Source organism: Macrobrachium nipponense, chromosome 31 (assembly GCF_015104395.2).
Source record: "Macrobrachium nipponense isolate FS-2020 chromosome 31, ASM1510439v2, whole genome shotgun sequence".
Taxonomy (NCBI): domain Eukaryota; kingdom Metazoa; phylum Arthropoda; class Malacostraca; order Decapoda; family Palaemonidae; genus Macrobrachium; species Macrobrachium nipponense.
This window is the reverse complement of record NC_061093.1, coordinates 18,045,367-18,068,934: the sequence shown is the minus strand read 5'-3', so window position 1 is coordinate 18,068,934 and position 23,568 is coordinate 18,045,367. Positions and strand designations below refer to the sequence as shown.

Here is a 23,568-nt window from a genome sequence, read left to right as displayed (position 1 = left end):
CGATAATATTATAAAGGGATATTTCATTCATATGATTTTAAATAACTATACAGGAAACTAGAATATAAGAATTTTTAAAACCCAACTTTTTCTTTTTTCTTAGAGTTCTGTATAGCTTCCTGGGATGCATAGGATTTCATTTTTTGCAGAATGTAAAGACAGACATATGCGTGAAATACCATAGTAAATAAAAATTCTGAATAATACGACAGTAAAAAATTTGAATGAACTATGCTCAGTAATATAAGATAAAACAAAAATACATACTGTACATTATTCAATGCATAGAGCACACATTGTGAAAATTTGCCATAACTAACTCTCACCTGATGAAATGTTCCACATACTGCATACTCTCCTCATAATTTTTGCCACCCACTTCCTGCAGTGAAGCCCTATAAAATGGGGTTCCTGGCTCTCGACTGTCTGTGGAAAAGAAAAACAAAGGAGTTTCAGCAACTGCAATGCATTTCATTATTCTTTCAGACGCAAGACTGCATTATATTAAGATATTAATTGATTTTGAAATGAAACAGAAAGGGTAATTCTTAGGACAAGTGATCTGTCACTGGGACTTCTATTAACTGCAGAGGTAAAAACCAGTGACTTGGACTTCGTAATAATCCTGTCTCTTAAGACATGCGCATAACCACTAAAGCCATTCCAGTTATATAAAAGCCATATAAATCTAAGAACTCCCTTTGCTTTAGCTGGTATTTGTCATGCTTGAAAGAGCCATAATCTCTTTTGTTGCAATCCACAGCAAACTGCAGAGACCAATCACTAGACAGCACCAGCATATCTTAGGTTTAGCATAAATCTCGATATAATTATGCATTTTGATAACTGATGAACAAAACAAAATCAATAAGTGAGTGCTCATTCATTATTATGGTATCTATAGGCAGAAAAAATTGTGAATAATCAAATTTATAATTGCTTTTAATAAAAAAAAAAAAAAATTGCTTTTTTCATAAATAAAATGGATTGCATAGTACCTATGGTGAACTGACGTGTGTACAATCTTGTGTGCCCTATTGAATAACCTTACCTTGAATGTGATAAAACTTCAAGCGGAAACATTTTCTAGTGCAAGATATTTGCTTTCAAGGATAAGGGACACAAGGTACTGAGGGCCAGATTTACTCTACTGTCTCCTATTAATACTGCTAGTGACTACAACCTTCAAACTTTGACATGTACACAATCAGCCAGAAAATTCTCAAGTACTACTTACAGGAACAAATAATGCTACACTTCCTGCTGCATTTCTCTGCATCCATGGCTTGGAATGTAACACTCCCCACTTTGCCTTTCTGCCCAAGTTTCAGATTGAGGGTGGCATGAGGTGGGCACTTATGTAAAGGACCTCAGGTTTGTATAGTTAGGAAAAATATATTTTACTTTTAAAAAAATTGTGATTTGTTCCTTCACTGTAAAGAAACCTGCCCTTTACAATAGGAAGACTCAACTGACTGGAGTTCAGCACACTGGTTGTAAGAGTGAGAAGGAGTGCCCTGCCTCTGACAGCTTGACTGGAGTATAAGAGCTGCACGATCAAGAGTCATACTTCTGGACCTTTTCGAAATGTGTGAGGAATCGGAACTCATCCAAAAAATGGGGCTGGGAAGAATATGTAGTCAAAGGCATTAATGCAAAGTTCTGGTAACTTTCTTCCTTTTCTAGAGGAAGGAGCAGGATTGCTTCTATGATTCTGATAAGGAAAAATAGAAAGGAAACTCGATGTGTAGGCTTACCGCATCAAATGCCCCGACCAGCAAGTGTAAGTTCAAGTCCTATCCTCAACCCGAAGGAAGAGGAGTAGAAGGATGAGGAGGGGAAGGGGGGAGAGGCTAGTCACTCTCATCCTTCTCACCTCTAGAACTGCACACCATAGGCAAGATGCAACTTGTCCTCTTGAAGGAGCCGGGTAAGCAAACACATCTTGTTGAGCACCAACCACCAGTCCAAAGCCCTGTGGGCCTACCAGAAGGAAGATATAAATGAGGTCCTAATGAGACCGGCATCTACTAGCTTTCAGTCCGACATATTCTTCAGTGTGTGATGAAAATACCAAGACACTTGCACTTTTCGCTCTATGAGAGAGCGTACATTTGACATAGCTATCTGCAGAAGAGTTCCTCATCATCTGGTAGGACTCGTAGGAAGACATGTCGTTTTAGACACTTATGCATTGGGGGTCGCAGCAGAAAGAAATCGACATTCCATGAAGGATGTTGATTCCCCTTAGGTACAGCAACACCATCAATAGGACAAAGTAATGATTGATCTGGATCAACCAATACAAAGTCCAAAATGCAGATCACGAAGGAGTCACACTCGTCAATAGATGATGATGACTGTGCATCCAAGACAGAGTCATGACATGACACCCCCCTTTTGAAGGGTGATGTTTAGAACTAACTATGCAAGTTGTCTATCTTCTCCCGCCAATGCTAGTGGGAGATGAATGCGGTCTTGGAAATCGAAACTGTCTGATGATTTTGCTAGGTCCCTCTTCGACTCCCGTAGAAATAAAGGAGGAACAGGCATAAAAACCAGTCCTATATACAAAGCATTTAAGACTAGATTAAGAGTGCAATTCCACATTATATGCATTTGAGACTCCCAAGACGTAAGACCCCAAAGGGGGCTGCGAATTGGACTCCATCCAAAAGACAGAAATAGCCAGGGAGTCCAGAATCGAAACAACTGGTGTTGAGAAAGTCAGAAATCTCTCTGTTATGACAGAAGATCCTTCCCCAACGACGTGCATGTAGTACGTCCGTTGGAACCCTAAGACCCTTCCAGGAACATAGGCCCCGACGCTGAATCTTGGGAAAAACACTCTGCATTATCCCTCCTATTCACCTCGTCCCTCCTGGTGTAGCCAGAGGAAGTAGAGAGAATAGGTGAGGAAAACTGGATGCTCTTGCTCGCCTTGCTAGCAAAACTAGCAGGTGAAGTGAGTCGTGGGCAGCCATCAACCTGTGGTAATGGACTCGATGTGAGTTTAGGAAGCGTTCTCACTCAGGAGAATCGCTTTCCCAAGGAGGGTTACAAGATTCGCATGACAGGAGAAACGCTTGCTGCCACCGAGACCGGTCAGTCACATGAACATGATTGTGGTCTTGGTGGAGTTTGATCATACAACTGACTGGTGAGAGCTGGAACCGTCTCACGACGCCATCCCAGTCCCCTTCGAGGTCAAACCTCTCAGGAGGACTGGATGGGGAACTTCATACTGGTCTCACGAGACCGTCACGTCAACCCTGGGAACCGAATGGTCGCCGCGAGAGTGATCGCTGGCAGTGTGTGAGTCGCCTGAGAGACTGACCCCTTTCTTCTGCTTCGTGCCCGAGTATGGACAATGAGCGGACTCAGTGTTAATGACTCTGGGTGCACACGAATCTGCAAATTTGCGTGCACTCGAGGAAGCTTGTGAATGAGTGACCATCATGCAACTAGTCTTAAAGGCAGAACCTCTAGAACTACAGTAGTACCTCATACTTCAAACTTAATCCGTTCCAGAAGGCTGTTCGAAGTACGATTTGTTCGAAATATGGAACAAATATCCCCATAAGAAAATTTACTAACTGTGGTAAAAATGGCGCTGGCTGGCTTGGGGATGGAGGGAGGAGAGACGGGAACCCTTTGAGCAAACCGAATTGGTTGCAGTGTGCAAAGGTTATAACAAAATGGATTTTATTCAAATATTAGGTACAAAGAAAATAATCAAAGGATCGATAGTGTTGTGTGTCCGATTGTGTGTCTGAGAGAGAGAGAGAGAGAGAGAGATAAGAGAGAGAGAGAGAGAGGAGAAGAGAGAGAGAGAGAGAGAGAGAGAGAGGCATGTTTACACTTGGATCCTAAGTGCACGAAAGAGATTAATTATGCCACAATACATCAACTTACTGTTAGCAAACGGCACTTTAAAATAAACATAAGGATTTTACAAACAAATAAGTAATAAGTCAAGAATGCAAGAAAAGGAAAGCGATAAAGCAACTTTTCACAAGGAAGCCGTTTATACAAACAATCGAAGGCATGCAGAAGCTGAAAGCGGCATCAGTTTGTTTATTACAGAGCTGAGTTACTTTTACAGTAGTAAAAAAATTGTAAAAAGTAATTGTCACTAGATTGGTATTTACAGTAAGAAAAATAAAAGTGATTTGGGCAGATCGAGTGTAAGTGAAAGAAATTGGCGAATATTCACCCAAGATCAGCTGATAAGTTAGTGGGAAGTAGAGAAGTTCATTCCTCTCTCTCTCTCTCGTCTCACTCAGTGCACCAAACACTGACTCAAGCAAGCTTTTTTTATTTTATTTTGCTGTGTTGCATTTGATTGTTTTCATGTTTTATCAGTATGTTAAATTTGTGAAATAACTTTTTTATGTGAAATTGGTACTGCATTTACATACATATAGTCTTGAAAATAAAGCGAAACTGGTCAGGACCTTATTTTTCACCTGTGGATATGTGTGATAAATGAATCACGTGCTAAAGTGATTATAATCATACATATAGTAACAGATTTCACTCTATTCTCTCCTCAACAATACCACGACACACGATAACTTAAAATCACTCACTCATCATTCCTCAAAAATATAAACCCTCCCTCCCTCTACCTCAAGTTAGCTGTGTATCACTGCAATGACAAATGATTTTGTTAATATTGTATGCTAAATTTTATTGTGAAAAGCGTTGTTCTTTTCATCTGCTATTTTGTTAACATTGTTCAACTAGACTGTCTCACTCAGCGCACCAAACACTGGCTCAATTAAGACTTTTTATTTTTTCTGTATTGGATTTGATTGTTTTCATATTTTATCATTATGTTAAATTTATTGTGAAATTCCCTTTTTGTGTGAATTGCTATTGCTTTTACGTACATACGTAACCTTTCAACACTCTCTTCTTCTCTCCTCAACATATCAAATGCTCCCTCATTTAGTCTCAAGTCAGCTGGGTGTGACGTCACCGCGGTTATGTATGATTTTACTTTCAATCTTTTATACTAAATGTTATAATGAAAGCTAAATTTTATATTAAATGGTTTATACTTTATTTATTTTGTCGAATATTATCATTAAATTATATATTACAAATGAAAAAAAAAATTAATACAGTTTAAATTGTAAGACCCAGCAGACTGTCGAATAAAAAGTATAAACTAAGATACTAATCAGTCAGTTCGAAGTACGAGCATTTGTTCGACAAACAGTACAAAATTTTCTCTTAAAATTTTGTTCGAAAAACGGAGAGTTTGACATAAAAACGTTCAACAAACGAGATGCCACTGTAGTAGCATTAGTGCAAATTTCAACTTGCACTTCTACGGCTCCCGACACGCTAGACCCTGCCGACAGCATGATGGTGCCTCTCCCTGAAGGAACAGGAGAGCCAACAGAAGACCCAACTGCCATCTCCGTTCGAGGAGGCAAACCATTTGAAGTCCCGTGATGAGACTTCTTAGGGCGGGGAGAGGAGAGAGAAGAGAGAGAGAGAGAGAGAGGAGAGAGAGAGAGAGACGAGAGAGAGAGAGAGAGAGAGAGAGAGAGAGAGAGGAGATACCTTTCCTTCTCCAGCAGGGGAAACTTAGAAGTCGAAGGGGAGGAAGTTGATGATGATGATGATAAAAACGAAGAGTATGATGGCAAAACTTGATGAGCTTCCTCGACTTCTTCGCCAACTTCTGCAAGACCTCTTCTATAGGACAAAGCACAGTCACCAGCAGTGGTATTTAATAATCACAGGGCAGCTGTGTAGATGCTGTCCAGTGACGAAACTCCAGGATAAACAGTGGCAAATTAATATGATTTTCAGCAGGGGAACGCCACAGGTGATCAGAATTGCCACGAATATACTATGTACTATGAAGATAATACTTTAAGGCTCTGATTGGACATAGGGTCCTTTTCTTCTTCTCTTGGGCCTATTAAATCCGAAAGATTTTTAATTGTGAAGGAATGCAGCCATGGTTTAGAATGCAACTCATTTTTTGTTAGGAAACCTAGAGTAAATGAAACATATAACATTACCTTGAGAAAAACCAACTTTCTTATACATTGCATGCAATTCACTTACTCTTTTGGCAGTGGATAAGGGAATTAGAAATAAGGTTTTCATTGTGAGGTCTCTGAAAGATACAGAACAAAAAGGCTCAAAACATGGCTCTGAGGGCCATTTAAGTACCACATCCAGGTTCCAAGATAAAACTACTCTATTTCTGCTTTGTCATGTCCAAGGATCTTATCAGACCTGAGTGGCTTGGCAGAGAGGTCTATACCCCCTTGCTTAAATACAGTTTAGCATAGCCCTGTATCCTTTAATAATGGATGCAGACAAGCCCTTTGAGGATCTCAAACATAACAAAAAATCTGCTATAGACGTTTTAGTAAAAGAGGTGTTATTTCTCCTACACCAGGACTGAAAGACTGCCCACTTTGCTTAATGTAAGTTACTGGATGACAGTCTTCTGCAATGTGCCATAGCTTTTGCAGCTGATCTGGAAAAGCCTTTCGCTCGCAGGAGTCCCCTGACAGTCTGAATGTAGTCAGAGCGAGAATGGACAGTCCTTGGTGAAAATTCTGAAATGAGGTTGTCTGAGCAGACTAGTCTTTGTGGTAACAGTCCTGTAAAGTCCGAGAGTAATCCCAAGAGATCCGGAAAACCACTCCTGAGCCAGCCAGTAAGGAGCAATAGTGTCATCGTGAGGTTTTGATGAGATCGGGATTTGTTGATGACCTCTCTCACCAACTTGAAAGGAGGAAAGGCGTACATGTCCTTGTCTGGACTAGTTTATCAGCATTGCATCCGCTGCCTATGCAAGAGGATCCAGGGCTGGTGAGCAGTAAAGGGGGTGGGGGTGGGGGGTGTAGGGGGAGGAATGATTCTTGGCTGTGGCAAAAAGGTCCAGTACTGGTTGTTTGCCCCACAACTTCCAAAGGTCGAGACACAGGGGAAGGGTCCTAGCATTCACTCTGTGAGGAGAACTTGCTTCCAGTGACTCACTCAGTCCGTCCGCCAACATACAGGCAGTCCCCGGGTTACGAATGGTCTTGGCTTACGATGTTCCGAGGTTACGATGCTTTTCAATTAGTATATTCATCAGACATTATTTCCAGGGTTATGACGCATGTTCCAGGGTTACGACGCGTTGTTCCAGGGTTACGACACCTACAACGCTCATATGGCAGATGAAATATGACTCCAAAAATGCAAAATAATCAATATTTGAAGGTTTTTTTGATGAAAAATGCCATAAGAATGCAGTTTACATAGTTTTCAATGCACCCAAAGCAATAAAATAAGGTTTTCTTTAGGATTTTTGATGATGTTCCGTCTTACGACGATTTTCGGCTTACGATGCGTATCAAGAACGGAACCCCCGTCGTAAACCGGGGACTGCCTGTATTGAATTTGCCTTGAATAAACCTCGTTAAAATCAATGTAAGATTCTGATGTGTCCATATGAGTAGGGCTCTTCCTGTCTCGCACTGAGTGAACAAGTGGGTACTCCTGTTTTCTTATATAGGACACAGCTATTGCGTTGTCCAAGTGGATTGTTATTAGTACTTTGTTACTGACCTCTGTAGAAAAGGCTTTCAATCCCCAGTGGATGGCTATTAACTTTTTTACATTTATGTGCCAGCTCTTTTGTTCTGCAGTTCAAATTCCTGAGACTTCCTTGTCTCACAGGAGAACTCCCCAACCTAGGTCTGGCATCAAATAAAACACAAGGTGGGGGCTCAGAGGAAAGAGATTTCCCTTCCAAAAGTCTTCCTCTTGAATTCAACCATACAAGGGCCTCCTTTATTTCTGGTGTTACTAGGAACACAAACGGAATCTGGGTGCTTTTTCCGATTCCAGCTGATTCTGAGGAAAAATTGCAGGTTTCTCATGTGCAACTGACCCAGAGTTACAAATTGCATCCAATCCTTCACTGAGCAAGACTGAAGGAACAGAAACTTCTTTATTTTCTGAAGGCAGGGGTCAATCCTTTTTGGGGAGGGAAAAGCCTGAAAAGCTAGAGAGTTGATTCTGAGCCCAAAATATACTACTACTTCTTGACAAGGAACTAATTGAAATTTCTTTAAATTTATTAGAAGACCCGTTCTCGGCTAATGTCAGGGTTTTCTGCAGGTCCTCCGTTTATTTCAACCTTGTCTGAGAGCAGACAAGTTAGTCGTCTAGGTAGAGAGATCTTCACCCCTATGAGGCTTAGCCACTTTGCCACAGGAGCTAGGGCCTGAGTAAACACCTGGAGAGCTGTGGAAAGGCCAAAGCACAGAGTCCTGAACTGGTAAATTCTGTTCTGGAAAACGAATCTCAGGAACTTTCTTGATTCTGGGTGAATAGGTATATGGAAGTATTCGTCTTCCATATCGATTGAGATCTTCCAGTCTCCCTAATGAATTGAGGACAATACTGTCTGATTCATTTCCATTTTGAACCTGGTCTTTGACACGAACAAGTTCAAGGAGCTCACATCCAGAGCTACTGGTCTCCAGCCCCCTAAGGCCTTAGGGACCAAGAAAAGATGGTTGTAAAGACCTTTTGAGTGGGGATCCTCTACTACTTCTATAGCCTCCTTTTCTGACAAGGGTGTCACTTCTTGTGTGAGAGATAAGAATTTCTCTGAGTTGGCAGGGTAACCTGTCAAACTTAGTGGAGAGCTGGCTAAGGGAGGGTTTTGAAAGAAGGGAATAGTGTACCCTTCTTTGAGAACCTTCACGACCCATAGTTCTGCCCCTCTCACTTCCCAGCTCCACCAAAACTGAAGGAGCCTTGCTCCTACTTAAGTATGGAGGACTTGCTTCTCTTTTCTCGTAAGAAGATTTATTTGTAGCTGACTTCTTGATTGCTTGAGGATTAAAGCGGACATTCCCTCGAGATCTGGGGAAACCTCTCGACTTACCTGTAATGAAAGGGCTGATACTGAGTGGCAGACAAAGAAGAAGCACGAACATGACTGGCGCTCATCTCCCCTGAGGGCCTTTAGCAGACTACGCCAAAAGATCTTGAGTGGATTTCTTCTGAAGATCAGAAGAAATCCGCTGAACTGTGTACTCAGGGAAACAGGTGCTTACTATCAAGTGGCAAGAACAGCAGAGCGGATCTCTAGGAGCGGGTTACTCCTTTGTTGGTAAAGGAGCACCAAAGCTCTCTCTTCCTGAGGATGCCTAAGGTGAACAGTGATCCTAATTCAAGGACACCCATCCATAATGCCATTATCAAGGCAAAAAAATTATCACTCCGAGCAAATCAGATACTGAGTCCCCTCCAAGATGGAAGACACACTCCCTAATCTTGCAAGCCAAAGCTCCTACACACCAATCTAAAAATGATATTGTTATGATACAATAAAGTTTGTTCATACTTACCCTGGCAGATATATATATAGCAATTATATATATCTGACAGGTAAGTATCATGAACAAAAATGATATTGTTATGATACGATAAAGTTTGTTCATACTACCTGGCAGATATATATAATGCTATATATATATCTGACAGGTAAGTTTCATGAACAAAAGAAATCATAACCTCCAAAACATGGAAAATGTTTTACAGAAGGTGGTCCAGTTCTGAAGACAAAAACATAATTTTGGCCGAGTTGAAAACTGATCTCCTGGAAGTCAATAAGATCGAAGAAGTCCCCCCTCGGAGGAGCCAAAAACTCCCAGGTCCAGAGCTTCCCGTCTCATACGAACGATGCCTCCTAGCAGGACAGCGTAGGAGAGAAACAAAAGTTGACTCTCCATTGCTCTCTCTTCTCTGAGAGCCACCATGTTCATTTCTTTCAAAGCCTTCTTGGCTGATACTGAAAAGACCAACTTAGGAAGCTTAGAAGTGCCTTCTGCCTGGTCATCCATTTTGTAAATAGAAGCCGGAGAGGAAGGTGCTGCTGGTGAAAAGAAACTAGGAAAATTTGCTAACAGACAATGAAACAATGATGAATATGTTGTTGGGGTATTCTTATTTACTTCCTTTTCTACTTCTCCTTCTGAGGGGATAGGAGACATGTTGGAAGGTAGTTGAGCAGGGTGCTGGAGGTTTCTGAAAAAGACCCAAAATCCTGTCATGTTTTCTAGTGAATATCCAACAGAAGGATGCAGAAGTTTGCATTCCTGAAAGAAGTGAAGGTACTGCGGGAGCTGCAAGTCTCGGCGCCTGAAAAAGGAAAAGAAGAACTCACTGAAGCCGGCTGTTGCACCAAAGGGTGCCGCTGGCCACTAATGGAGACTTTGGAATCAGTGGGAGCTCTTGTGGGGTCAATAAGCACTGTTGACGATGGGTGATCATGAGATGGCTGAACTGAAGAGGGAATATGAGTCGATGGTGCTCTGGCACCACTGGGCGCTTTGAACGCTTCTGAGGATTAGAAGAACTTTAGATTAGCACTGAAAACACTGATACTGACACAGGAGCCCCAACTTTAACTGAGCCTCTAACTATGGGCTCAGACACCGACTATCTGGTATGGTTGACGAGCAAGGAGCAGAAGGGGTACCCAGCACCAATGAATGCTCACATACTGTCCTTGGTGAGGCACCACCCACTAGACTAGGTCCTTCCAAAGATTTTCTAGAGGAAGAATGTCTCCTGGATGAAGGAGGCTTTTCTGGAGCACGCAGTACTTCCTTAACAGGAATTTTCTGGGAAAAATGCTCAGGACTGTCCCTGAAACTACATGATGGGCATTGCTCTGGCAGGAGATCACAAGCCTTCTTGGAAGGCAAGGGAGAAAGCGAAACATTCCTCACTCTTCTTTTCAAAGGATGAATTCATCCCTAACTGCCATTGGTGCCTAGGTGACGCTTCATCTGAGCTAGACCCACTCGAGGAAAAACAATACACTTCCTATGAGACGTCTTTCCAGCGCCGCTCTGTCGATACCTGGTGGGATACTACAACAGGCTTGAGTAAGGGGTGACTACCTGTGGGCAGATCTCCACCAATTTCCCTTGGGCTACCAGTATGACCCCTCCCAGGTGTAGGAGTTTGACAGGACCTTTGCCTAGGAGAATCAGTGGGACGAGCAGCCACCTCCTCCACTGCACTACCACTTACAAAAACCACTCTCATCGACTTTACCTACCTTATCCATGAGAACTTTCTATCTACTTGCAACTTGAGGCTGGCAATGGGATCTGGCATGGGTACAAGGGAGCCAGGGTTAGGATCAGGGTGTGTAAAGGGCAAGGGAACGGTGTGACAGAAGGTAGAATGAGAAATAGACATCAGCATCTGTCTGACTAGCTAAGGACTGCCCTAAAGCTACCTCTAACAGCCACTCTTTTCTCTTTTTATTTCTATCAAGCTTTTTTCATATGAGCGATGTAAGTACTCCACAACCTATCCCCCTAACTCTCACATTCATTACAAGTTAATTGCGGCAAACAATTCTGACTCCTACAAAAACTAACACAAAATGAATGCTGGTCATAAGTTTTGATTAGCCTAGAATTGCAACCTTTGCTGCAATACCTTACGCTTTGTGTACTCGAATCGGACATGCTGGTTTCTAGTGGAAACAAAGCCTACCCTAGGTTTGACAAAAACAAGACAAAATCAAAATACTGCATTCCTACATAAGCTAATCAATGCCAAAGCAGCCACCAAAGGTAAGAGTACTTAACCAAATGCCAGAGATATAGACTGTGAAGATTCTACCAGATTCAAATTCACCCCTGCTGAGAAGGTATGTTACATTTGTAAGAAGCGGCAGAAAACAACTGTCTTTGTTTACTGGGTTGGTTCCACGCTTCCCTGGTGGTGGCAGGGTAGTCGCGTAACCAAAAACAATAGAGTGCTAACGCAAATTTCAAATTCTAGCTGCCGTGGCATAGTGAAAGAATAGCTACATAATCACTTGGTAGGTTGCATACATAAAACTTACTATCCTGACATTAAAAGGCCCAAATAAGTGATAAGGGTGTAGGTACATCCTTGCTGCTTACTCTAACACTTAAAGGTAAAGGGGAAAGGCAGCTTGCAAGGCCTAACACAAGCAGTGGGTTTGTATATCAATTATTAAAGCCAATAAATTATAAATATGTTATTGTTATTATACAATTAAGTTTGTTCATACTTACCTGGCAGATATATATATAGCTGTATTTTCTGACGTCCGACAGAAATTTCAAAAACTCGCGGCACACGCAGTGGGCGCGGCAGGTGGTAGTACCCATTCCCGCCGCTGGGAGGCGGATATCAGGAACCATTCCCATTTTCTATTCATATTTTTATTAATGCCTCTGTCTCCTGAGGGGAGGAGGGCGGGCACTTTAATTATATATATCTGCCAGGTAAGTATGAACAAACTTAATTGTATAATAACAATAACATTTTGTTCATGCCACTTACCTGACAGATATATATATAGCTGAATCACACCTTCGGATGGTGGGGAAAGACAGAATAGGATTTTTTGGGAAACTAAAATTAAGTAGATGATATACATCTTGGTTCCTTACCTGTTTGCAAAGTAGACTATGTGATTACTGTCACGTAAGGCTGCTTTTGCTTAATTACAGAGTTGCCAGCCAGGTGGAGACCTGTAGTTGGTCGCTCTGGTGATCTTGTCAACGGGTGCGAGACCTCAGCGTGACAAGATCATCGAGGCCATACAAATGAGGGCAACGAAGCAACTGACCACCACCTGACCAACTATACACAAACCCCTTAAAACTAGCTAACGGATGGGAGATCTTCACATAAGACTCACCACAACCTAAAAACACAAAAACAACTAACTTAACCTAAACAAGTAAGGAATAGGGAAAGAGCTACTTCCGGACCCCAATACTGTGTCTGCAGAAACGTATGGCCCCAGTGCATTACAATCGTCATAGATCGTTCTCACATCCCTTAGGTAATGTGAGGCGAAGACGGAGTTGCTCCTCCAAAAGGTACAATCGAGGATGTCCTTGATTGACATGTTCTTTTGGAAGGCAAGAGAGGTAGCGACGGCTCGTACTTCGTGCGCTTTTACTCGGAAGAGGCTCAAATCAGTCTTCTGGAAAGGATGAATGAGCCTCCCGAATGGTGTCCCTTAGAAAGAAAGCCACTGCATCTTTGATAAAGGTACTCCTCTGGCCTCTTCACAGAGCACCAGAGGTTACCTGAGGGACCTCTAACCTCTTTAGTTCTATGCACGTAGAACTTGAGAGCCCTTACCGGGCAAAGGACTCTCTCTGGTTCTTGGCCCACCAGACTTTGACATACCTTTGATCTCAAAAGTCTTCGGCCAAGGGTTCGAAGGATTTTCATTCTTCGCCAAGAAAGATGGGTTCAACGAGCAGACAGCATTGTCCCCTTTGAAGCCCATTAACTTGCTAAACGCTTGAATTTCACTAACTCTCTTAGCCGTCGCAAGAGAAGTTAGGAAAAGAGCCTTCCTTGTCAGATTCCGAAGAGACGCTGTCTGAAGCGGTTCGAAAGTGTTCGACATAAGGAATTTCAGGACTACATCCAGATTCCATGAAGGGGGTCTCATTTGAGGAACCTTCGAGGTCTCGAAAGACTTCAAAAGGTCATGAATATCCTTGTTGTCAGACAGGTCTAGGCCTCTGTGCCTAAAAACCGCTGACAACATGCTTTTATATCCCTTGATGGTAGGGACCGCTAATTTCTGCACATTTCTGAGAAATAGCAGAAAATCAGCTATCTGGTTCACAGAGGTCGAGGAAGAGGAAACTCCCTCCTTTTTACACCATGCCCTGAAGGAAGCCCACTTCGACTGGTAAACAGCTCTTGTGGAAGCACGTCTCGCATGTGCGATTGCTCTCGCAGCTGCCTTCGAAAAACCTCTCGCTCTGGCCAACTTTTCGATAGTCTGAACGCAGTCAGACTCAGAGCGGAGAGGTTTTTGTGAAACCTTTCGAAGTGAGGCTGTTTGAGTAGATCTTTCCTCCAGGGCAATGTCCTTGGAAAGTCTACAAGGAAAGACATGACCTCTGTGAACCATTCTCTTGCTGGCCACATCGGAGCGATCAGGGTTAGCCTTGTCCCTTCCGAGGCCGCAAACTTCCTCATGACTTCCCCCAGAATCTTGAATGGTGGGAAGGCATAAAGGTCCAGGCCCGTCCAATTCCAAAGCAACGCGTCCACCGCGATTGCCTCTGGATCCAGGACCGGGGAGCAGTAAAGAGGAAGTCTCTTGTTCCTCTGACGTTGCGAATAAGTCGACCAGTGGACGTCCCCACAGCGTCCACAGGTCTCGCAAACGTCCTCGTGCAAGGTCCATTCCGTCGGAAGGACTTGGTCCCGACGACTGAGAAGGTCTGCCCTGACGTTTTGCACACCTGCAATGAATCTCGTCAGGATCGTTACCTCTTTCCTTTTTGCCCACAGCAGAATCTCTCTCGCTAGGGAGTACAACGCTCTGGAGTGTGTACCTCCCTGGTTTTTTAAATAAGCGAGTGCTGTGGTATTGTCCGAGTTTATCTGAACAATCTTGTTCTCTCCAAACTCTTCTCGAAGAACTGCAGGGACAGAAATACTGCTGCCAGTTCTTTTACGTTTATATGCCAGGCTACCTGTTCCCCTCTTCAGGAGTCTGACACTTCCTCCCCCCCTAGTGTTGCTCCCCATCCTGTGATGGAAGCGTCTGAATACAACACTAGGTCGGGGCTCAAAAGACTTAGGGACACACCCTCTTGCAGCTTCTGAGGGTCCAACCACCATCTTAGGTGGTTCTTGATCGGAATCGATATCCTCAATACTGCATCGAGATCGTCTTTTGCCTTCCACTCGTCTGCCAAGAAGAATTGGAGAGGCCTGATGTGCAGTCTTCCCAAGGAAACAAACCTTTCCAGCGAGGAAATGGTCCCCAGCGGGACTCATCCATTCCCTCGCCGAGCAAGTCTCCTTCCTTAGAAAGGCTGAGATCTTTTCTAAGCCTAGCTGCTGACGTTCCTGGGACGGAAACGCTCGAAAAGCCACTGATCCATCTGAATCCCCAGATACACGATGGACTGTGTTGGGGTCAGATGCGACTTTTCGAGGTTGACCAGAAGTCCCAGGGACTTTCGCTAAGGCTAAAGTGAACTGCAAGTCCTTCAGACACTTCTCTCGACGACGCTCTGATCAGCCAGTCGTCGAGGTATAGGGAAACTCTTATTCCCGAAGAGTGTAGCCACCTCGCTACGTTCTTCATCACTACTGTGAACACCATCGGAGCCGTGGTCAGTCCGAAGCACATCGCTCTGAACTGCCAAACTTTGTTGTTCAAGACAAATCTTAGATATTTTCTTGAAAGAGGGTGGATCGGGATGTGGAAGTACGCGTCCTGCAAGTCCAAGGATACCATCCAGTCGCCCGGTCTCAACGCTCCCAGAACAGAATGAGGCGTCTCCATCGTGAATTTGATCTTTTCCACGAAAAGATTGAGCCTGCTTACATCTAGAACTGGACGCCAACCTGACGACTGCTTTGGTACTAGGAAGATTCTGTTGTAGAAACCTGGAGACCCCAGGTCCGCGACTTGTTCCACCGCTCTTTTGTCGATCATCTGTTGAAGGAGATCGAACAAGACTTTCTTCTTTTCTCCTTGGTAGGATGGAGAAAGGTCTCTGGGAGTCGTAGAGAAAGAGGAGGAAGATCTAAAAAGGGGATCTTGTACCCCTGCTCCACGATCTTGAGGGACCAAGAGTCCGTGTCTCTCTCTCTCCACGCTCCCGCAAAATACTTCAGTCTGGCTCCGACTGGTGTCTGAAGGACATGCTTTTCACTTGGAAGGCTTTGGTTTAAAAGAAGCTCTTCCTCGTGAAAACCCTCTCCCTCGAGGAGCTGCTCTCGAGGGGGGAGCCCCACGAAAGGGCTTTACTTTCTTCGGCGGACGAACTGCAGCCGAAGAGGTTGAAGGTCCGGCCGACCGTCTTGTAGACTGGCCAAAAGATCCTGAGTAGCCTTCTCTTGTAAGCTGTTCGTCAGGTCCTTTACCAAAGTCTGGGGGAAGAGATGGTTCGAAAGAGGCGAAAACAACAAGTCCGCTTTCTGAGCTGGCGTCACTGAACGAGCTGTGAAGTTGCACAGCAAAGCTCTCTTTTTAACAAAGCTGTTCCAAAGTGAGATACTACTCTTCCGAACCATCCCTGACGGCTTTGTCCATACATGCTAACACGCTGGACAGCTCCCCCAGACTAAGAGATTCTGGGCTTCTCGCTTGCAAATCCAGAACTCCCAAACACCAATCAAGGAAGTTGAAGACTTCCAGCGTCCTGAGCAGACCTTTCAAATGATGGTCTGTCTCCGACGCGGTCCAAGTTACCTTGGCAGAGGGTAAAAGCGACCTCCTCTGTAAGTCTACAAGGCTGGAGAAATCTCCTTGAGCCGAAGAAGGGATACGAACTCCCACTTCGTCCTTGGTCCTATACCAAATGCCTCCTTTACCACTAAGTTTAGTAGGAGGCAAGGCGAAGGTCGTCTTGCCTTGGTTCTCTCCTTCTTATCATCCAGTCCTGGAGCTTCTTGAAAGCACGTTTCGTCGATAGAGAAGTCTTCATCTCTACGAACTCCGGGATTTTCCCCGTTTTCGATGAAGAAAACTGTGAAGGAGGAGACTTGGGAGCTGCGGGCTGAAATTTGTCCTCAAAAGAAGAACGCAAGAGTCTAACTAGGACTTTGTAATCCGAGGTAGAAGGGGCTGTAGCAGGTTCCTCTTCACCCGATTCAGCCGAACTACCTAGTTCTCCTTCTTCTCTAAACGGAAGAGGAGAACGTCTGTCAGGAGAAGGCGTCCATTGGTTGGCGTCTTAGCAAGATCAAAGGACCCCTATCCTTGCAAGATGCAGCCTTATCACGGCTGTCTTCTTTCTGACGCTTACTGCTCGCTGATGGAAGAGCGTCCTGAGGCGGACGAGCGTCTTCCGCGCCTTCCGCGGCAGCTCACCTGCCCGAGAAGCGTCTTTACCTCTCTTCGCTGGCATACGTGCCTGAGCGCGTAAAAAAGCGTCTGGGGGTAAGACTTCTTGTTCAGAATCCCCGAAAGCGTCTTGAAAGGAGGCCTGAACGTCCTGGCGAGCTTCCTGCCAAGCGTCCTGTCTAGCGTCCGGGAGAGCGTCCTGCCGAGCGTCCTGTGTAGCGTCCTGGCGAGCGTCCTGACGAAACGTCCTGCCTAGCGTCCTGCCAAGCGTCCTGACGAACGTCCTGCTAGCGTCCTGCCAAGCGTCCTGACGAGCGTCCTGACAAGCATCTTGCCGAACGTCCTGCCGAGCGTCCTTGCACAAAGCGTCTTCAAAAGCGTCCTGTCGTAACGTCCTTCTATAAGACGAACGAGATCGGCGAATCGCTGAAGGAGAAGCGATCGGCGAACGATACGCAGGAGGAGAAGGAGACGGAGACTGCTTAGTCCTCTTGACAGGCAGTCTAAGGTCCTTCCTCCGCTTAGGCTCGACTGCTGCTGGGCGAGTCCTCTGAGCCATAAGCGAGGATAGCTGGTCCTGAAGGGACAAAAGAATGTTCTTCGTTGGAGAAGAATGAGTCGAGGAAGCAGGACTGGTCCTGTGAGAAGACGAGGGGCGAGGGGACGCCTCCTTCCTTCTCAAAGGAACAGCTACCTGTTTCTCAGGTATACGCGCCTGTGCGCGCAACCTAGCGTCCTCATCGGAGGAGATCCTACCTCTCTTCTGAGGCGGAAAGACATCATAAGCGTCTTCCGACGAAAGCGGCGAAAAGAGGACGTGAACGCTCGTCCTCCGCAAGAAACGTCCTCTTTAACGGACGAGAGTCTCTCGAGCGCTCCACCCCTTGCGCGGGGAGGACGCTCTTGGAGGACGAGAAGCACTCCTCATGACGCGTGCTCGTGCACGGTCCTTGGCAGCCTGGGTCTTTGCTACATGGTCTGCCGAAGGGACGCCAGATCGGTGGGAAGCCCCCGTAACCCTCTTGCGGCTTTCGACATACCTCCTCCCTGGGTCTTGGGAGTCTGATAGAGGTCTCAGGCCTAGAGGCATTATGGGGCCGATCTGACGCCCCCTCCACAACACTGGGGCACGATCACACACTTGCACCGAGCCAGTTTCTAAGGCTTTCACTTTGGTCTCCAGAGTGCGAAGGGACTCCAAAATCATAGAGAGAGCATCCGCTCCTCCCGACACAGAATCAGAGCCCGAAGGCAACACAGGTTTAGGGGTTGTAAACACTACAGGTGTTAGTGCAGGAGAAACGTTAGTCTTACCTTTGGAAGAACCACTTCTTGAGGAAGACCTCCTGATCCTATCGCGCTCCAATTTAAGGCGATAGGACTCATATGCCTCTCCATCATCATCGTCAATTTCTCACATTCCTTGCACCGATGATCAATCAAACAATGAAGCCCCCTACAACTCATACATACTGTGTGGGGGTCTACCGATGCTTTCGGTAGCCTCACCTTACAATCAGCCCTCACACACACTCTGAAACTCACACCACTTGATCCAGACATATCTTATAGAGAAAAGTCAATCCAAAATCAAAAAACGGTCCACTATCGCGCATGCCAATTCAACAATCCAATTCAATACCAACAAAATCAATCAGATACTTAAAAACGAGTCAATTTCCAAAAAATCCTGAGCAGAGGTCTGTAAAACAGATGTTTAACTGACCGGCGACAGAAAAAAATATGAATAGAAAATGGGAATGGTTCCTGATATCCGCCTCCCAGCGGCGGGAAATGGGTACTACACCCTGGCCTGCCCCACCCTGCGTGTGCCGCGAGTTTTTAAATTTCTGTCGGACGTCAGAAAAATACAGCTATATATATATCGTCAGGTAAGTGGCATGAACAAAATCAAATAATATATTAAAAATATTAAAAACAATAAAAGAAAGACCCCACCGGGAAATCGTGATTAACGGCTAGTCAGCAAAAGCTCACAAACATACGTCTTCTATGGAAGATGGCAGAAAGCAAAGTAAAGTGTTTTACATCCGGGCAAGTGGGTCTACCGCCTACCAGACGGTTGTTACTGCTTAAACCACCTTGTTTCAAAAACAAAAAATTTAACGGCCGCATTCAGCTTTGCTGTAAAGCATTTTCCTAATGTAGAGGACCAAGGGTTTGTATATTGTGTGGGAACAAATAACTTAGCAGATGACCTGAAAAAAAAATTTCAAGACTGGCAACAGGAAACCTTGGTGGTGTTCTCAACACACTGCCTTGATGGAAAATAGAATTTGGAGGAAACTGTATTCCCTAGCAGAGAAGGACTCTTAAAAGTTTTGTCCAACCTGATAACAATATATATGTATACAGCAATAGTAACTCTGGCTATGGAAGCTAAAATTTTGGAAGTGGACAAAAAAAATGATATAACTGAGCTAAAATTTTCGAAGTGGACAAAAATGCTATACCTGTAGTTAAAGTTGTCCATGAACTGAACACACAGCACCAGCCAGCCAGAGGCTTCTTATGACTGATAGTGATGCAATAACTTAAAAAAAAGTAGGAATTTCATTTTGAATGAAACACTTTGCATAAGTTTAAGGAAAAATTCTTGAGATTTGGCAGTCAAATATACAGTGCGCCCACACTTTTTTGTAGGGATAGGTTCCAGAACCCAACGCGGAAATACAAAATCTCCTCTAAAAATGCTTTTAACTGCCTATTTCAACAGGTTAACTGTATTTAATATGAAAAAACAGCATCAAGAGATAACTTCAACCATACATATAGTTGACCACCACTATTTGCGGACTCACGATTGTGGACTTGCCTACCATCGTATTTTTCTATGGACAGTATTATTCACAGAAAATTCGCCTTCGCAGTATTTTTCACAGGCAAATGTTCACAAATGACTGTATTTTCATATAATTTTCAAGACTAAATGCAATTTTTGTAATAAAACTATCATAAAAGTCAGGTATAAGAATTTTTTGCTTTTTTGTGTGTTTTAACTATCAAAATTGGAATTTCTAAGTGATTTTGGAGGGGTTTTAAGTATTTGTGAATTGATGAAAGTTCCTTTGTTAAAGTGAAAGATATGTTCCACAAAAATCCACGATAAAGTGAAGCACAAAATAGTAGGGGGCCAAAGTACGTGCTATCAAATCTAACCCATCAGTCACATTGTACAACAAACCTCAAGCAGGCATGAAAGGTGATTCTAGCAATCTGCCTACCCTCATAGATTAAGGGACAAGATGGTGATTGATGACATGGCCTCCTTCTCTTCCTCTTCCATCAACTCCTGTACCTTCCATCATGCCAACCTCTAACATCTCAGTCCCACACACCAACACCATTACTACACCCACCCCTCACCCTTCTAGCATTCTCACTGCCTTCCCAATTTTGGTAGGTGAAGCCATACTCTATAAACATAATTTTTTACTAAGCTGGCCTAAGTTAGTTTAAGCTTGAGAGGTAGGGATTATTTTACACTGTGCACATGTTATCTACAAAGCTATGGTAGGTTATTTTTTGGGTTGGGGAACACTCAATATTTTTCCTCACAAACCATAAATTAACTGACTGCATCTACACTTTTTGCCATTTTACATCATACAAAGTTTTGCAGGAATGCTCTACTATTAAATAAATTATAATCAAATCACCTCTCAAATTCATGATCTTCAATATGAGTAACTACAAAACTATAAGACACTTGACTCGGTTCTTGCATAGCTCAGCAACAAAGGAAATTTCAGGGTAGACAAAATCAATAGTGCTCACCTTTAAGAATTCTGTAATCCATGGCTTCAGCATTGTATCCGGCTGAAAAGAAAAAAAGCAGAAGTTAATGGCAAGGAACCAAATATCATAGAATAAGTATGAATTACTATCTACACGTTCCATTTAAGTACGTATTCTTAAACATAAAGTTGCCAGTTGAATACCCTGCACTTGCTAGAATCAGTACGGCACAAGGGCAACCTAATCTAACAAAAGCACATTTCATAGTTAGAAAGGAATCTTATGTAACAAAATTGCAAGAGCATATGGAGCCTGCAAATCTGGGCCAGGGCAATTCACCTCCCAAAAGGATCCCTTCTCGCCAAAAGTTCCCCTTCATCTTTTACAAAATCTTATCCCTTCATGAGACTCATGAGGCCCCTTTGGTAAAATGTTTATAAAATCTGCATCTACCTTTCTGCTTAACCCTAACAAACACACCCAACATGTAAGCACCTACCCAAAGGTAACAAAGACTCCAAATTCAAAGTAAGGGTTCAAGGAAGTAAAAATTTCAAGAAAAGATCATGTGAAAGAGAAAACATTAAATTAAGTTTCAATATTCTTATGAATTAATATGTACATGGACAATGACAAATGAGTTTGTCAAGAGATTCAAAGACAAATGATGAGCATGTAAAATACTACAAAACAGAAGATGTCATAATTATGTCTGCGAATCCTGGGAATTTTATTATTACATATTACAAATGACTGGTCCAATGCCACCTCAAGTTAAGATAGTTCAGGTTATGATAGCAGAGAACTTTTTCTGTCAACAAATTCCTTTAAGGTCATCACAATCTTCACTTATTGGACCACATCTCTCTGACTCAGATCAACCTGTTTGCATATATACCCCAAAAATTCTAAGGATTACGAAACATGCTCTAGAACGAACAATTAACAAATCTATACCTGACTCTCCTTGTGCTACAAAGTAAATACTAACACTTAAAACATTAAAATTGCATAATCACATGAATCAATATATGGAAACAAATTAACCGTGATGTACGTGTTTGCGAGAATGTTTAAGAATGTACAAAAAAAAACCACTTTTGACTACCTGCTTGGTTCTCCCAGTCAGTCTAAAGAAGTGGGAAGTTTCTTAAAAGTTCTTTTTGTACAATTTTTAAAATATTTGTACAAATACTAAACAGTGTACAGTAGTACCTCGACATACGAAAGGCTCAACTTACGAAAAACTCGAGATACGAAAGCAAAAACGAAAATTTTACGGCTCTACATACGAAAATTGCTCAAGTTACGAAAGGTTATTGCTGTAAAGTCCCGAGATTCGCCTGGACCACCGAGAACAATTTTAAAACTAGCGCCCCGTCAACTGAGTAAACTCGCCACCATCCTCCCGCTCTCCCATTGGTTCCTGATGCTAGTCACCCCATAAGATCCTGCTCTCCTATTGGTCAGCATCTACCCCTTGTGCTTTATGTATTCAATTGGTAAAAGGATGCTGTAAATTGAAAAACTTATTCATGCAAATACATTTAATAAAAAAAAAAAAAACATTAGGATAACGATAGAATAAAGAATAGAAATGAATGGTTATTATTACTGGGTTTGGTAGTTTCTGTAGTTGAAGAGAGATAATGAAAATTTATAAGCCTTACTGTGTACTAGGAAAAGTGATTGCTTGGCGATCGTCGGTACTCGTAAGTGCTGGATGTAAACAGAAGTTTGGAAACTTTTTGTTTGTTTGTATATTATAGTTAATAGTTACTTAATAATTATTTGAAATGAATACATGCAATACATTTAATGAAAAAATTGTGAATTAGATATCATAAAATATAAAATAAATCAGACTGCCAACAAATACGTATTTTTTAGAATTCTTCTGTTTTAATATTACGTTACGTATATATTTCTTTATAGCTGTCAGTAACTCGGTATCTCCATTAGGTAAAGATAGAATAAAGAATAGAAATGAATGGTTATTCTACTGTGGGTAGTTTCATTAGTTGAAGAGAGATACTAATAAAAATTTTATGGCTTACTTTGTCCTAGGAAAAGTGACTGCTTGGCGTTCGTTTGGTACTCGTAAGAGCTGAATGTAAACAAACAATTGGAAGTTTTTTTTGTTTGTTTGTTTTGTATTATAGTTAATGATTAATTAATAATTATTTGAAATGAGTACATACTGATTTATTTATACATTCTATTGGCATACTCTAAGCTTTTAGCTTCTTAGGTTTAGATGTCAGAATCATTGACTAGGCTACAGTAGCAACCGCTAACATAGGCTAGGCTTCTTGCTAAGGGACATATGCTAAAGTCCTAATATATGCAGCAAAAATGGGGTTGAACATTACATGCAGTTGAATATTACTCAAGTTTATGTACAGTATTTTGCCTTTTTGGAGTCACATTTCTTCCGTCCGATCGGCGTCGTAACCCTAGAGCATGTGTTGTAGGCCTGGAAATGTTATTGTTATTATACAATTAAGTTTGTTCATACTTACCTGGCAGATATATATATAGCTGTATTTTCTGACGTCCGACAGAAATTTCAAAACTCGCGGCACAGCAGTGGGCGGCCCAGGTGGTAGTACCCATTCCCGCCGCTGGGAGGCGGATATCAGGAACCATTCCCATTTTCTATTCATATTTTATTAATGCCTCTGTCTCCTGAGGGGAGGAGGGCGGGCACTTTAATTTTATTATATCTGCCAGGGTAAGTATGAACAAACTTAATTGTATAATAACAATAACATTTTGTTCATGCCACTTACCTGACAGATATATATATAGCTGAATCACACCTTCGGATGGTGGGGAAAGACAGAATAGGATTTTTTGGGAAACTAAAATTAAGTAGATGATATACATCTTGGTTCCTTACCTGTTTGCAAAGTAGACTATGTGATTAC

At 42.9% G+C, this 23,568-nt stretch overlaps 1 long non-coding RNA gene across 1 annotated transcript in view; it reads right to left on the bottom strand.

Moving 5' to 3' along the window:
• Positions 1-290: 290 nt before the first annotated feature.
• LOC135206475 (uncharacterized) overlaps positions 291-23,568 on the bottom strand; it is a 41,802-nt gene continuing 18,524 nt past the window's right edge. The window contains exons 2-3 of the long non-coding RNA XR_010312747.1: positions 20,678-20,719; positions 291-426 (exon numbers count right to left, since the gene is read on the bottom strand). This is a non-coding gene — a long non-coding RNA (uncharacterized LOC135206475). The remainder of the gene's footprint in view (positions 427-20,677; positions 20,720-23,568) is intronic.